This window comes from Rattus norvegicus, chromosome 7 (assembly GCF_021556685.1).
Source record: "Rattus norvegicus strain SHRSP/BbbUtx chromosome 7, alternate assembly SHRSP_T2T, whole genome shotgun sequence".
Classification (NCBI taxonomy): Eukaryota; Metazoa; Chordata; class Mammalia; order Rodentia; family Muridae; genus Rattus; species Rattus norvegicus.
The window spans coordinates 61334021-61346841 of NC_141540.1; the positions used below are offsets into that span (position 1 = coordinate 61334021).

Sequence of the window (12821 nt, forward strand, 5' to 3'; positions counted from 1 at the left end):
CATATGTATATATTATCCATATCGATATCCCGTTTTGATTAACAGTTGCTTAGTAGTACTGTCTTCATGTAAGAAATTTGTTCTAAAAACTATAAAATTCTCAGGAATTGAAATGGAAAATTACCCGGATTGTTATCCTATATACACACACTGTCTGTATCTTAGCTTATGGAGGATCTCACAGGAAGTGATTGTTATGCTCTGTTCAAAATATTTTTGGATGTTGAAACATGAGCAACAGGAGATAATATTTATAGCTCTCTATTGGTGGCAGGACTGTATAAGTTGGCTTTAATCAAGCAATGCCTGCCCAATTCTTTTCTTTCTTTTTTTTTTTTGTTAGCTCCAAGACTTTTTTCAATGCATACATAAATGGTTTTAACTGAAATTCAAAATAGATTCTTGGTCGAAAAAAATTGATCAATTATTGTATAATTGCATAATTTGTGTTCGGCTAAAGATAAAATATAAACCACTTTACAAGCAGGAGAAAGAAAACCAGATACAGGTGGAGTTTGGGATAGTTTTACCCCTAAAGCTGCAGTGAAATACTGCCCCTCAGGGGTTCCTAAGCATATTAGGTTACTACTCTATAAAGTATTTTCCCGGGATGGCCAAAGTATATGGGAGCTCTTAGGTCTGTGTTGAAATATGTATGAAATTACAGCACTTTGAAAACACTGTGATTGATCCATAGCTCACTGGGCCATGAGGGAGAGTCACATTCAGAATGATTAATGTAGGATAGGGCAGAACTCAGGAAGTGTCAGGAGAGAAAAGCCTTTCTCCTTCAGGGCAGCCATATTCTCTGGTTTCTGTGAAGTGAACTAGAGTATATCAAATCCCTTTTCCTTCCCTAAGCTTCATATCTAATGACAGACATGACATTCTATTTGCTGTGCAGCTACACAAATCTTCTGTATTTTTTCCTTAGATGTGACAGAGTGCAAATATCCACAGAGGCAGTAGCATTCTTTCCTGGGCTGAGATGAGGAGAATTATTTTCATCTTAAAACGATAAACTCCAAGAGCAGCCATGTCTATATTGGCATAAGGTTTATCAATGAGGGCCATGCAGCATTCAACTCAACAGAGTGTACCGTTCACATGTTATTTCCTAAACAAGCAGCTGAGGGCAGAATGTTAAATCGGAATTTATTGCAGTAACAACCAGATGAGCTGACCCACTGAAGAATTGATTCTGGTTGGCGATGCAGTCCACTGTCCAAAGTATCTGTGTGATGATTGATGATCTAAACAACTAATGCCACCAGCAGTCTTGAGTGGATGCCACAGGGCCTCAGAAGACTTCAACAAGATCGGGCTGAGGCCTGCAGCTCCTCACCTAAGAACCAGAAGGGACAAAAAAGCCCACTAGGCTTGTTTTGGATTTCTCATCTCCAGCCTTAATATTTAGCGTTTGGAAGATGTTTCAAAAGTCAATAGTTCTTTTAGATTCAAATCATGTAAAGAGCACTCGATGATTTTTTTTAAAAAATGATATTTTTTAACTTCACCCCCACTTAGGAACCCCTGAGGGGCAGTATTTCACTGCAGCTTTAGTGGAAGTAAGTGTCCAGATGAGAATGTCCCAACCTGCGAATCATCCAGATTACAAATCAACCAAAGCGATGGGGATCGTCAGAGTGTGGACTAGAGAGTCAAGAAGCTATCAAAAGAGACAGAGCAACAGCATAGTAAATTTTCTAGAGCAAGTTTGAAAAAATTTTGGCAATATATTTTAGGAACCAGACAACCTCATCTCTGAAGGTTTTTCTGCTCAGCAAATAGCTCGGAGAAGAAAAAGATTCCATTTGCAAAAAGGTTTTATGGCAATGAGCTTGGCCCACACTGACACAAACATGGGAGGGTCTGTACTGTTCGCATTGGCGAACAAAGGTAAGATCGCAGTGCTAGACCGATTCCCGCTGGGAAGCCATTCAGAGCATACATGTGGAGACTAGGGAGCAATGTAAAAAATATTAAATGAGAAATGTGAACTATGTCCATGCTCTGTAACGATATGTATGCACGTGGTTATTTATGGTGAGACTGGAGAAAGGAAAAATAAATAAAAACAGGAGGAGATGTCGGCTAACGCTCAGAGCTATAAACGCGTGGCTAGTACACCAAGTGAATACAAATATCTAATTCTAAACCCATGACCACTTTTATCTTCAGACTTGCAGAAGAGCAGGATGCATAAACCTGAAAGTGATCCTTAGAGCCACATTGTTGTCTCTCAGGATAATCTCTCTAACCAGGGTCCTTGACATTTTTTATTAAAATCAACATGTATTGATTGCACATGATGCACACATAAAATAAAAGGGAGGGGTAATTACCTCTTTCCCTACAGTCTCTCACTTGGTATCAACCCTTCTTTTATTCTCTTTCTGGCTTACAAAAGAAAGCTACTACTATGAAAACCATGCCAAAAAAAAAAATCTGAATTTTTAAGCAAATGTCTTTTGTTGCATTCTTTCCTTTCTCTGCGACCCATGGTTCAGCTAGCAGCAGCTACCATATTTTTTAAAAAACGTTAGGAGGGATTTCAGCACTCTTTCTTACAGAGCAAACACTGAGCAGCAGATAAGGACGGTATCTAGTCCAATTTTATATGAGGATGAAAGCTGAGACCCGGGGAAGCGCTTTATTTCATAGCTCTTGGGTAACAAGTCTGAGAAACCACCATGCAGGCAGCATGGTCCTCATCCAACACCAACATGTCTGTTACCGGCAGGACCACACTTTCAGAGGGTGATTCAACTGCGGGGGCCAAGTACAGGCTTGATGCTCACAACTCCGTGGTGACATTCTGTCGAGCACTGTGATCTTTATCAGGCTTCAGCCCTATTCTTGGCCATCATCCCCTCCCACCCCACCCCCCCTTTATCCTTGGCTTTATGATTCATTCTCTAGTGTGTGGGATTAACCCCTTAGGCAGTGCCACAGGAGCATACCAGCCTAGAGAGTGTCCAGCTGTTTTAATCCCCTCCCCTTTCCTTGTATCTGCTACGGCATGGGGTGCTTCAACTGAATGCCCCGAAGTGCAGCTGTGTTCCCCACCATGAGGTTATTCTGGGATGGGATTCTAGCTGAAGGACTCCAGGAGCATCCCCGCTGGCCACAACGCCATTTACTTCAGAGGATCGCAAATGCTGACAGTAACCGTGGATACAAGCTCGAGTTTCTTACAAAGCCATTCTGGCCTTCAGACGGATAATTTCGTGTGACATTGATTTTTGGAGAAATCCGTTATCAAAACAAGTAAAATATGAAGTGGGGACTCCTGAAATACTAGTTGGGATCCCCTTGGCTGTCTTTATGTTACACTCTTTATCCTTCCTGTATTTGTACGGTTTCTCTGACCACACAGCTCTTTCTTTGTAATGAGATGTATTTGCCTTGTATTTATGGCAGCTGAAGAGCCTGTACCAATGTAAGTGTGGTTCTGATGAAGGCCTCAGGGCAGAGGAATTTGTAAAAGCTGAAAGGAAAATAACATGGCGGATGGGAAGCCAGAGGGAGGAAAGGGGCCAGGCTTACTCTTTCATAACAAACATATTTCAGGAATTAAATTATGGTCCCACGAAATCCACCTTAGACACCTCCAAGGGTGATGCCACCCATGACCTAGTCAACTCCCACTCGGGTCCATATTTTCAGGGTCCCATACCGCCAAGCATATCTACCCTGACACCAAGCTCCCGACATGGGGAACTTTGGGGTCTAAAGCAAATTTAGTTTACTGGCCACTAGGCATGCCTTAGCCCAGATTTCCTGCCCTCTCTCCATGCCAGGGACCCTGTATTCTCTGTGTCCTCTACCGTGTGTATTCCTAACACAGAGCGAGTGCCTCCTTCTGCTCTTCGAGCTTCCACTCCAGTCCTGCTAGTTACTGTCTTATGCTGGCAGCACTACATATCCGTGCTCTCTGACCTCAACCTGCTGTGCTCTATCTGCTGCGTCTTATTCTCCCCTACCAGATGGAAGTCCCCACAGTAACCATCTACATTTTCCATATATAAAGCCATGGTTGGCCCATTTCCCTGCTGGCAACAGATGACCTATCCTCCTCTAACGGAGGTCATGACCCCTTTCTCTCTTGAAAATTATTATCTGCCCTCATACATAGAGCAAGATCATGAGTGACTTTGGTTTTTCTCTTACTCCTTTATGAAATGTAACACCAGAATAGGATGCTAAAATTCCTACTCCACGCATGCACATACTCTATGAGACCTCTTCGGTTTCTAGAATGTCATTCACTTTTCTATGTACTCAAATCCTGCCCATCCTTCAGTATCCTGGTTAAAATTCTATAGGCTTCAAAGTGCTTACTATGATTATTTTACCCACTTCTCTTCATTTGCTATAAAAAAAAAAAACAGAGCTCTCTGCTCTATTTGCAGGATTCACTCCATGTTTTATGAGGTCGTTTGTCTGCTTTTTTACTTCCTCGGAGAATACAAGCCTCTTAAAGAGACCACAAGCAGGAGTTACCCATTTATAGATTCTTAGAAACTCATTATTGATATAGTTCACCACCAAGGGCCAGGACAGGTTTAGAAGACCCTGTCTGCTCTCTTCCCTGTCTTTGAAGTTTCTTTGAAGTAAAAGAAACCTTTACTCAGAGAGAGAGCATCCCCAGAGAGACATGTCAGGGAGGGGCAGGCCCTGTGTGCTCCAGTAAGAATTCCTGGAACTCTGAAGACAGCAGAGGGAACAATAGCGCACTTAAAAGGAGATCTATGAAGCTTTGCCTTCCACTGTTGCTAAACGATGTCATGACCCTGTGAGTTCCTCTGGGCGGAGCAATCACTTCAGTACCCATCTCTAGGTTTAGCAAATTTTGACAATGATTGGTAATTCACTAATCACCAATACACATTCATGTTCTATGAGTTACAGAGCTCAAGCTGTAGCACGTGGACGGGTCAAGGGATGGCATTAGAAATCTGGAGAAGATGACCATCAGAGAACTGCATGCATGTGCATCTATATCTGGGCATATCTGGGCATCTATGTATACTTTTATTTTAGTAGTCTTTATTGATTTGGAATTTTTACCTCCCATGCTGCTGGCTACTATTAGGGAATGAACTGTTCAGTCTTTTACAAAACTAACATAATTCATGGAGCTACTAGTATTACCTCCTATCTCAGTACGGGACTAAACCCTAGCATAACAATAGGCTACATAAATTCTATAACAAAAATAATTAGCATTCTGGGTTACTTATTGTGTGTTCCTTAGAGACAACCTTAACCCTCAACACTTCTCAGAAACTTCTTTCTGTGTGAAATGGTCTAGACCTGAATCCTGAATCCCGAAAAGTCCCTTACTCCTCTCTTTATGAAACAGTGACATCTGCTGCTCAGTATAGCTAGTCCTGGGGTTATTGTAAGCCAGCAGCTTCTCCTGCTGTGTCCTGAGCCAGAGTCTTATCCACCTCCCCACACGCACAGGATGCTCACAGAGACACCTCGGAACTTCTCCACAGACGGGAGTCCTCTCCCCTGCACTATCTCTTTCTTCTCTAATCAATACGTTAGAAACCGCTTCCTCTTCACCAGCATGAACTGTTTCCTCTGAACTTGTAACTTGTTCTTGGTTCCATCCATGGAGACATAAGCAAGTAGATCTGTCTCCATGTGACAGTTCCGTGGACAGACAGATGTGGCATCCTTTCCCGGGTTTTCTGTCTCTACTACTGCCTTCACTTCCTCCAGCCACTTGGATGTTATTTCAGACCCTCCCTCATACCCTTCCTCTATTATGTCTATCCTCCTGCTCGTTCACGAATGCAGGCTAGGGAGGGAAGGTATGAATGGCATGACAGATCCAACAGTTACAGAAATCATTTAGATATCTGACAATATTGATGTAATGCAGAAGAATCTAGTCTGGAAGAAGGCAAGCCTGGGTCACTGGATAAATTTCCTGAAATAGAAAATGAACCTTAAAATAGTAACTACCCTTTGATCTGCTCTGAGGCTGAATGAAGATCAGCAAGGTGTTTTATGGGGAAAACTTGGTCGTTTCCCCAGCTCCTCAGCAAGTATTCAATGAATCGAAGACTTCACATTGTAACTGGTGCTCCTAGGCTAGGCAAACAGATACAAGGAACGATGTAGCAAACCGAAAAGCTAGAAGAGTTAGAAACAGAAGAATGCACATGTTTTAAATTAACTACAAAACACAGTTTCTTAACCTCCGGGCCAATTTTATGCATAGCTCTTTGCCCTGTACCCAGATCCAGTGTCTGACATATAAAAGGAGATTAGTGTTTACTGGATGAATGAACTTCACATAGATCAAAATATACATACTGTGATGGAGGAAAACATCAGAAAGTTAGTATTACAGTGACATTTCCTATGTGAAATGTGATATAAAAAGCCCCAGTATAGCAGATGGTAAGCCATGCTTACCTTGCACGGTACATTTAATAGCCTGAAAGAAACTATGCTTTCAGCAATTTTTATTCATTTGGAAGCTGTTGGCTCCCTGTTATATATATATATATATATATATATATATATATATATATATATATATATATGGAGAGAGAGAGAAAGAGAGAGAAAGAGAGAAAGAGAGAGGATGGGAAGGAATCATCATATATGTAACGTCATCAACAGGCATTCATTTTACTGACCAGTTATATTTAAGTTTAAGAGTCTTCTCTGGGGTTGGGGCCCTGGGTTTGGTCCCCAGCTCCGAAAAAAAGAAAAGAAAAAAAAAGAGTCTTCTCTAAGAGTTTACCCTACAGTCAGAGCACTAACGAACAAAAGCAATTACTAAAAACACAAAAGAATGGTGCAGAGGGTGGTTGGTGAGCCACTGTAGGCAGTGTCTCACCATATAGTTAATGCTCAATGAAAGCCTTTCTAGTATATGTGGTCTAAGCCAGGAGATTTTGAAAACTAGTATTCCCTTTCTGGTTTAATTGAAATGCCCAAAAGAGGGTAAGAAAAGAAGGAAAAGTCTGAATGTATTTGACCGAACTTTGAGACACTTGGCACTGCAGTGCCCAAAGCACGTGGCATTTAGAGAATTAAGTTTTCCTGTTGGGAAAAACAAGCAGCGTTCTGAAGTGTACCAGGACCTTCATCAAATGATTGCATTTTTCCTGTTGATTGGCTTGTTAGAGGAAACTATCTGTGCTTGATTTCCTTATTTGCATAATGAAGGGAAGAGTAAGTGTGCCGACTGAACAATAGAATTGTCACGGAATGATATGAAATCATTGAAGAGCAAGCCCTTTGAACATGTTACTCTGCAAATGCAAGTCACATTGCTATTGTTAGGGACGGTCCATTCTTACGCCTGTCCAAAGAGGCCATATGTGAACCAACTGAATCTCTCTTCAGCACCTTCACTGTGCAGTGTTACTGTGAGTGCTGAATTCGAATGATTTGTACATTTATACACAGAGAGAAGCTTGTCACTGAGCATCCTAGAATCCCATGTCGAAGGCCTCTCCTTTCTAGAAACAGACCTTTATAAAGAGGAATGAGTGGGATTCCAGAGCAGAGCTGTTGCTTCAGCAGTTTCAGATGGGAGTCATTAGCCCTGTCTCTAACCATACATCTCCTCTCTACCCTGGGATAGTCTGGGACAGCAGTTGTTCCCTCTGCTCATTCTATGATTTCTCTCCAGCTAATGAACACTAAGCTTCCCCAGGTGTCTCCCGACACCAAACTGATGGTTTCATCCACACAGCCCATCAAGTATCAACTCACTGTCTCACAAGACGGCAATTTTAACATAAAATCAGAACTCCAATCTTAGTCTGGAGTCAACAAGGCAACCAACCCTTCCAGAGGCGTTGTCTACAAAACAAATGAAATCTTAAGATCTCTCTGAGTATGTTTATGCAGAGTACATTTTCTTTTCTGATTATTTTTAAAACTCAATCTGAATTAGCTATTTGAAAATGTTGTGTTTGATGTGTTTTGGTAAGGGGATGTGGTTGCTAAGGTGACTTCCTGGTTGCTGGTAGCTCTATTACGTCAGTATTTGCACTGTAGATGTTGGTGTGGTCATCATGCAGATAATACTTCTTCTTTGTAGCACTCAGCCTTGGTAGCATTTTAAGCTTTCTGCCTAATATCATACTCCTTTCCTATGCTCCAAAAATATAACCGAGGTTTTCCAGAGCTCACATTCTCCAAATAGAAAACTAGCTGGCTTCATCAGTTTTGTTTGTTTAGGTGTTTTTCCATGACTGACAAAAGTGAGCATTATGTAACTATTTTCTTCCAACAAACGTTATCCTTAAACCATAACCTACGTTTCTATTTTAAAATTTTATATGTTAAAAAGCTATGGAAGTTATAATTTCTATTATAAATTTCTATATATAATTATAAATTTATAGAAATTTATTATTGAAGTTTCTATGGATCAAATCCAGGACCTTGCCCATGACTGGGAAATGTAACACCTGCAACATGACTGCACAAACTAAAGAGATTGTTCAGTGGGTATAGCCTCTACCACACCACCACAGGGACCTGAGTTCAGATCCCAGGACCCATGTAAAGAGCTGGGTGTGGCACCAGCGCAATGAGAAGCAGAAACTGAAGGATAACTTGGGACTGCGGGCTTTCAGCGTAATTCCAAATTCAGTGAAAGACATTCCGAGGCCTCTGTGCATGTACACGAACACGCCCACGCACACACGCACACACGCACACAAACACACGCACAGAAAGATTTGAGTTGGGGGAGTTGGATGTCTTAGGGTTTATTTGCTATGATAAAACACTGACTAAAACAAGTTGGGGACGATAGGGTTTATGACCCATGTTATACTTCAGTTGAGAGAAGTCATGGCAGAGACTCAAGGTACCTGGGAAACAAAAGCCATGGATGAATACTGCTTACTAATTTGCTCATCCTGGCTTTTGCAGCCTGATTTCTCATACTATCCAACACCATCTGCCCAGGGTGGCACTGCCCACCATGGGCTAAGCCCTAGCAGAGGCACATCTATCATTAACCAAGAAAATGCCTTCTGACTTGCCCACAAGCCAATCTGATGGGAACATTTTCTCAATGCAATTCCCCTTCCAAGATGACTATAGCTTATGTTAAGCTGGCAGAAACAAAACAATAGGCCATCCAGTATAGTGGGTGTATACACATACATACCACACTATACACATACAAACACACGCACATGTACATGCACATTACACACATACACATACCACACTTATACACACATATGCACAGTCACACAGACAAAACTTACACAGATACACACAGACCAAACTTATATATACAAATACACACACACACACACACACACACACACACACACACACACACAAACACATATACACACAGATAATGGCTAAAGGTAAAACAAATACTCTTCTCTAATGATTGCTATGCAGTATATTATCTAAGAAGAAATACAATATTTATAACTTATAGCAATATGCTACCCATTTTCTCAGGTGATATTCAACAAAAGTAATTATAATAGCCCAAGGCCTCCTTGCTCTGTGGCGTCTCTAAGTCTCTGTTTGTTCTGAAGCACATGTCACTTTAATTATCTCTCGACTTGATATCACTAGGTCTTCTCTCACTATGTTAAATGGTGACTTAAAACGCTGTGGTCAGACTGACAAGTAGAACCCATAGTAACCAAAGATCCTCAAATAATTTTTAAAAGATTTATTTATTTTATGTATATGAGTACACTGTAACTGTCTTCAGACACACCAGAAGAGGGCATCAGATCTCACTACAGATGGTTATGAGACACCATGTGATTGCTGGGATTTGAACTCAGGACCTCTGGAAGAGCAGTCAGTGCTCTTAACCACTGAGCCACCTCTCCAGCCACTCGAATAATTTTTTAAATGAGTGCAAGTAAATAGATAAAGGCTGTTTGCACAGTTAAGCAAATGGTGAGGCATGCCTTTCTGTTGCTGCGTGACTTCTAAGATCACTTACCACACTCAAGGGCATCTGTTCCATAAAGCAGATGATACTGGAGCACAGGTGGATTCGTTTCTGGTCACAAATGGTATTTATATCACACGTTGCAACAGAAGTCCTCAAATTCAACTAAACATTCCCTGTATTTCCAAAGTCCTCGGCTGCTAAGATCCACGTGCACACATAGTCTGTGTGCTTTCTTTACACCTTACGTCATGGAGGAATCATGTAGTCCTAAATGACTTCTCATTCAGGTAGAGCAGGTTGTTCAGTTCAAATGGGGATTTTGGGGAAAAGCTCATAACCAAATATATACATATATATATCACAAAACAGCACAATCAAGGTTTCTTTCTTCTGATCAGCCTTTTCAGAATCTTCTACATGATGAACTCAATATACAACTACCACACCTAAAATTCCGGGCCTTGGCAAGGTGTTATTAACTTAAGTGTCTCTCCTCCTGAATGAAAGTTATTGAGATGGGTCAAAAATGAAATATTTAGAAGAACAGTCGAACTCCTAAAGATTTTATTTTGATCAAGTGATCTGGATAATTTGTTTCGGGTAATTAGTATCATTAGAATTTTAGTTAATCTGAATTTTGAGTTTGGGGAACCATTCTCATAAGACAGAACCAATCAGCCATTTTTTCTTTAAAACTAGACTTCCGGAGGAGAGACTGACCTTTGCCCAGTCAACAGGACACTAAGTTGAAAGGATCCCCTCCATACTGCGACCGTGACGGCCATGAATGTTTCTCACTCTCGTTAGCCCCCTTACATGTTGATGAATTCCAAGCTAAATAAAATTTACTATTAAATTTATTAAAAAATTTACTTATTAAATTATTAAATTTATTTATTCTGATTAAGGAAAATTTGTCAAATCCCAAGGAGACTGAGAAAAGCATTCCATGTATATGTAGTGGAGATATTTGCATGAAAATGAATACGTCAGCAAAAGGGAAGAAATAACAAATGATGTGAATTCTGGAAGGGAGACTCTACAAGGCTTCAAGAACAAATGTGCATGTGCTAGACCCCCCAGAGGTCAGCCCTGTAACTATAAAAGCACAAAGGGAGTATTGAGCAAATAATGAAAAGGCCCATTCCAGCAATACAGTGTAATAGTGTGCTTTAGACTATCTACCACCAGAGAAAGTAGACAAGTAAGGTCATTGCTGATTTAGGTTTTTTGGTTTTGGGTTTGGGTTTGTTCATTCATTTGTTTTTAGCGGAAGAGGATTGAAGTGTTCTGTGCGGCGGCCGCTTTCTTTGCCCAGTCAACAAGACACTAAGTTAAAAGGATCTCCTCCATACCGCTACCGTGAAGGCCATGAATGTTTCTCATTCTCTTTAGTTCCCTTACATGTTGATGAATTCCAAGCTAAATAAAATTTACTATTAAAGGTCAACTTGGGGACAGAAAAGGAGGATGGTAACAGAGTCCATGTGATGGGGGCGGGAGGACTATCAGAGGGAGGAGCGGACAGGCGTGAGCAGGTGGAGATGGGGAGGAAAGTAGAGGGAGGAAGCTCTACAAAGTATGTATGAGAATGTTATAATGCCTCTTATGACTGCATATGCCCATTTAAAAGGCCAACAACACTTTACTAATATTAGCAAAGTTACTATTTGGTTCTCAAAATGGAGGGACACTCAAATGAAAAGATAACGAGTATCACTAGACGGTTGCCATGGCTTTTAAAAAAATCAAACAGAAATGGGAGAGAAAGAACAGTTTTGGAGATAGAATCCATGTGCCCCAATAGAGAACTTCCACTTAGGGAATGGCTGCTGCACAGAACACTTCAGTCCTCTTCCGCTAAAAACAAACGAACGAACAAACCCAAACCCAAAACCAAAAAACCTAAATCGGCAGTGACCTTACGCTAACTTGTCTAGCTTATAAACTTTGAGTTCATGGCTGATATCCATGAAGAACAACACTGTCAAGATGGCTGACTGACTGATGCATATAAAGATTGGGAATTGAAAACTGGTCCAATCACAGTCCAGAAAACTGAAAAGGAATCTGTTAGGCTATTACGGGTGTGTGTGGTGATGAGGGAGGTCATCAAGGTGCACCGTTATAAGACACCACAACTGCTTTCTTTGTATTTTAATTTTTTTAGTACTTACTGTCTTGAGGTTGTCATATAATCAATCACTTCCCCCTTAAATGACTTCTTTTAACAATAGCTTAAAAGGAGGACTGGGGCTAAAACAAAACACACACACACACACACACACACACACACACACACACACACACACGTCTTCCATGTACTGCTTTTTGTTTGGTTGGTTTGTTTTTCTGCTTTCTGGGAAGTTAATTTCAGTTCAGAACTGGGCAGCCAAGCTTACTTGCCATCTGCAGAACAAATGGTACAAAGAGCTTCCATGAGCCCCAACTTCTGCATCTGAAAAATGGGCATGGTAAGAGTATTCACTTGACAAACAGGCTATGCAGAGTAACTCGCTCAAAACGAGTCAGCAAAGAGCATTAGAGAAAGAGAGGAACTAGCAAACACTCTGAAGCCCTACCCATTGAAATGAGACTCTTCTATTCACGACACCTGCCAGGACAGGATGGAATCCAGCTGAAGTGTACGAAAGTGAAGACGGAGCAGTCGAGGACAATTGCCACACCAGATCTATTTCTCCACAGCGTCCAACAAATTTTTAAAAGTTATTATTTATTTATTTGTTGATTGATTGATTGATTGATTGGTTGTATAAGAAGGGAACAGGCCTTTATGAATACATGTATCGGCCAATTCCATACAAAAATTAAACATAACTTCAAAGGAAAATATAATCCATTCTCACACAGTGTACCTTCATAGTGAACT

At 40.9% G+C, this 12821-nt stretch overlaps 1 long non-coding RNA gene across 1 annotated transcript in view; it reads right to left on the reverse strand.

The window, feature by feature from the left end:
• LOC148004684 (uncharacterized) overlaps positions 1-12821 on the reverse strand; it is a 101189-nt gene that overhangs the window by 57647 nt on the left and 30721 nt on the right. The window lies entirely within an intron of this gene.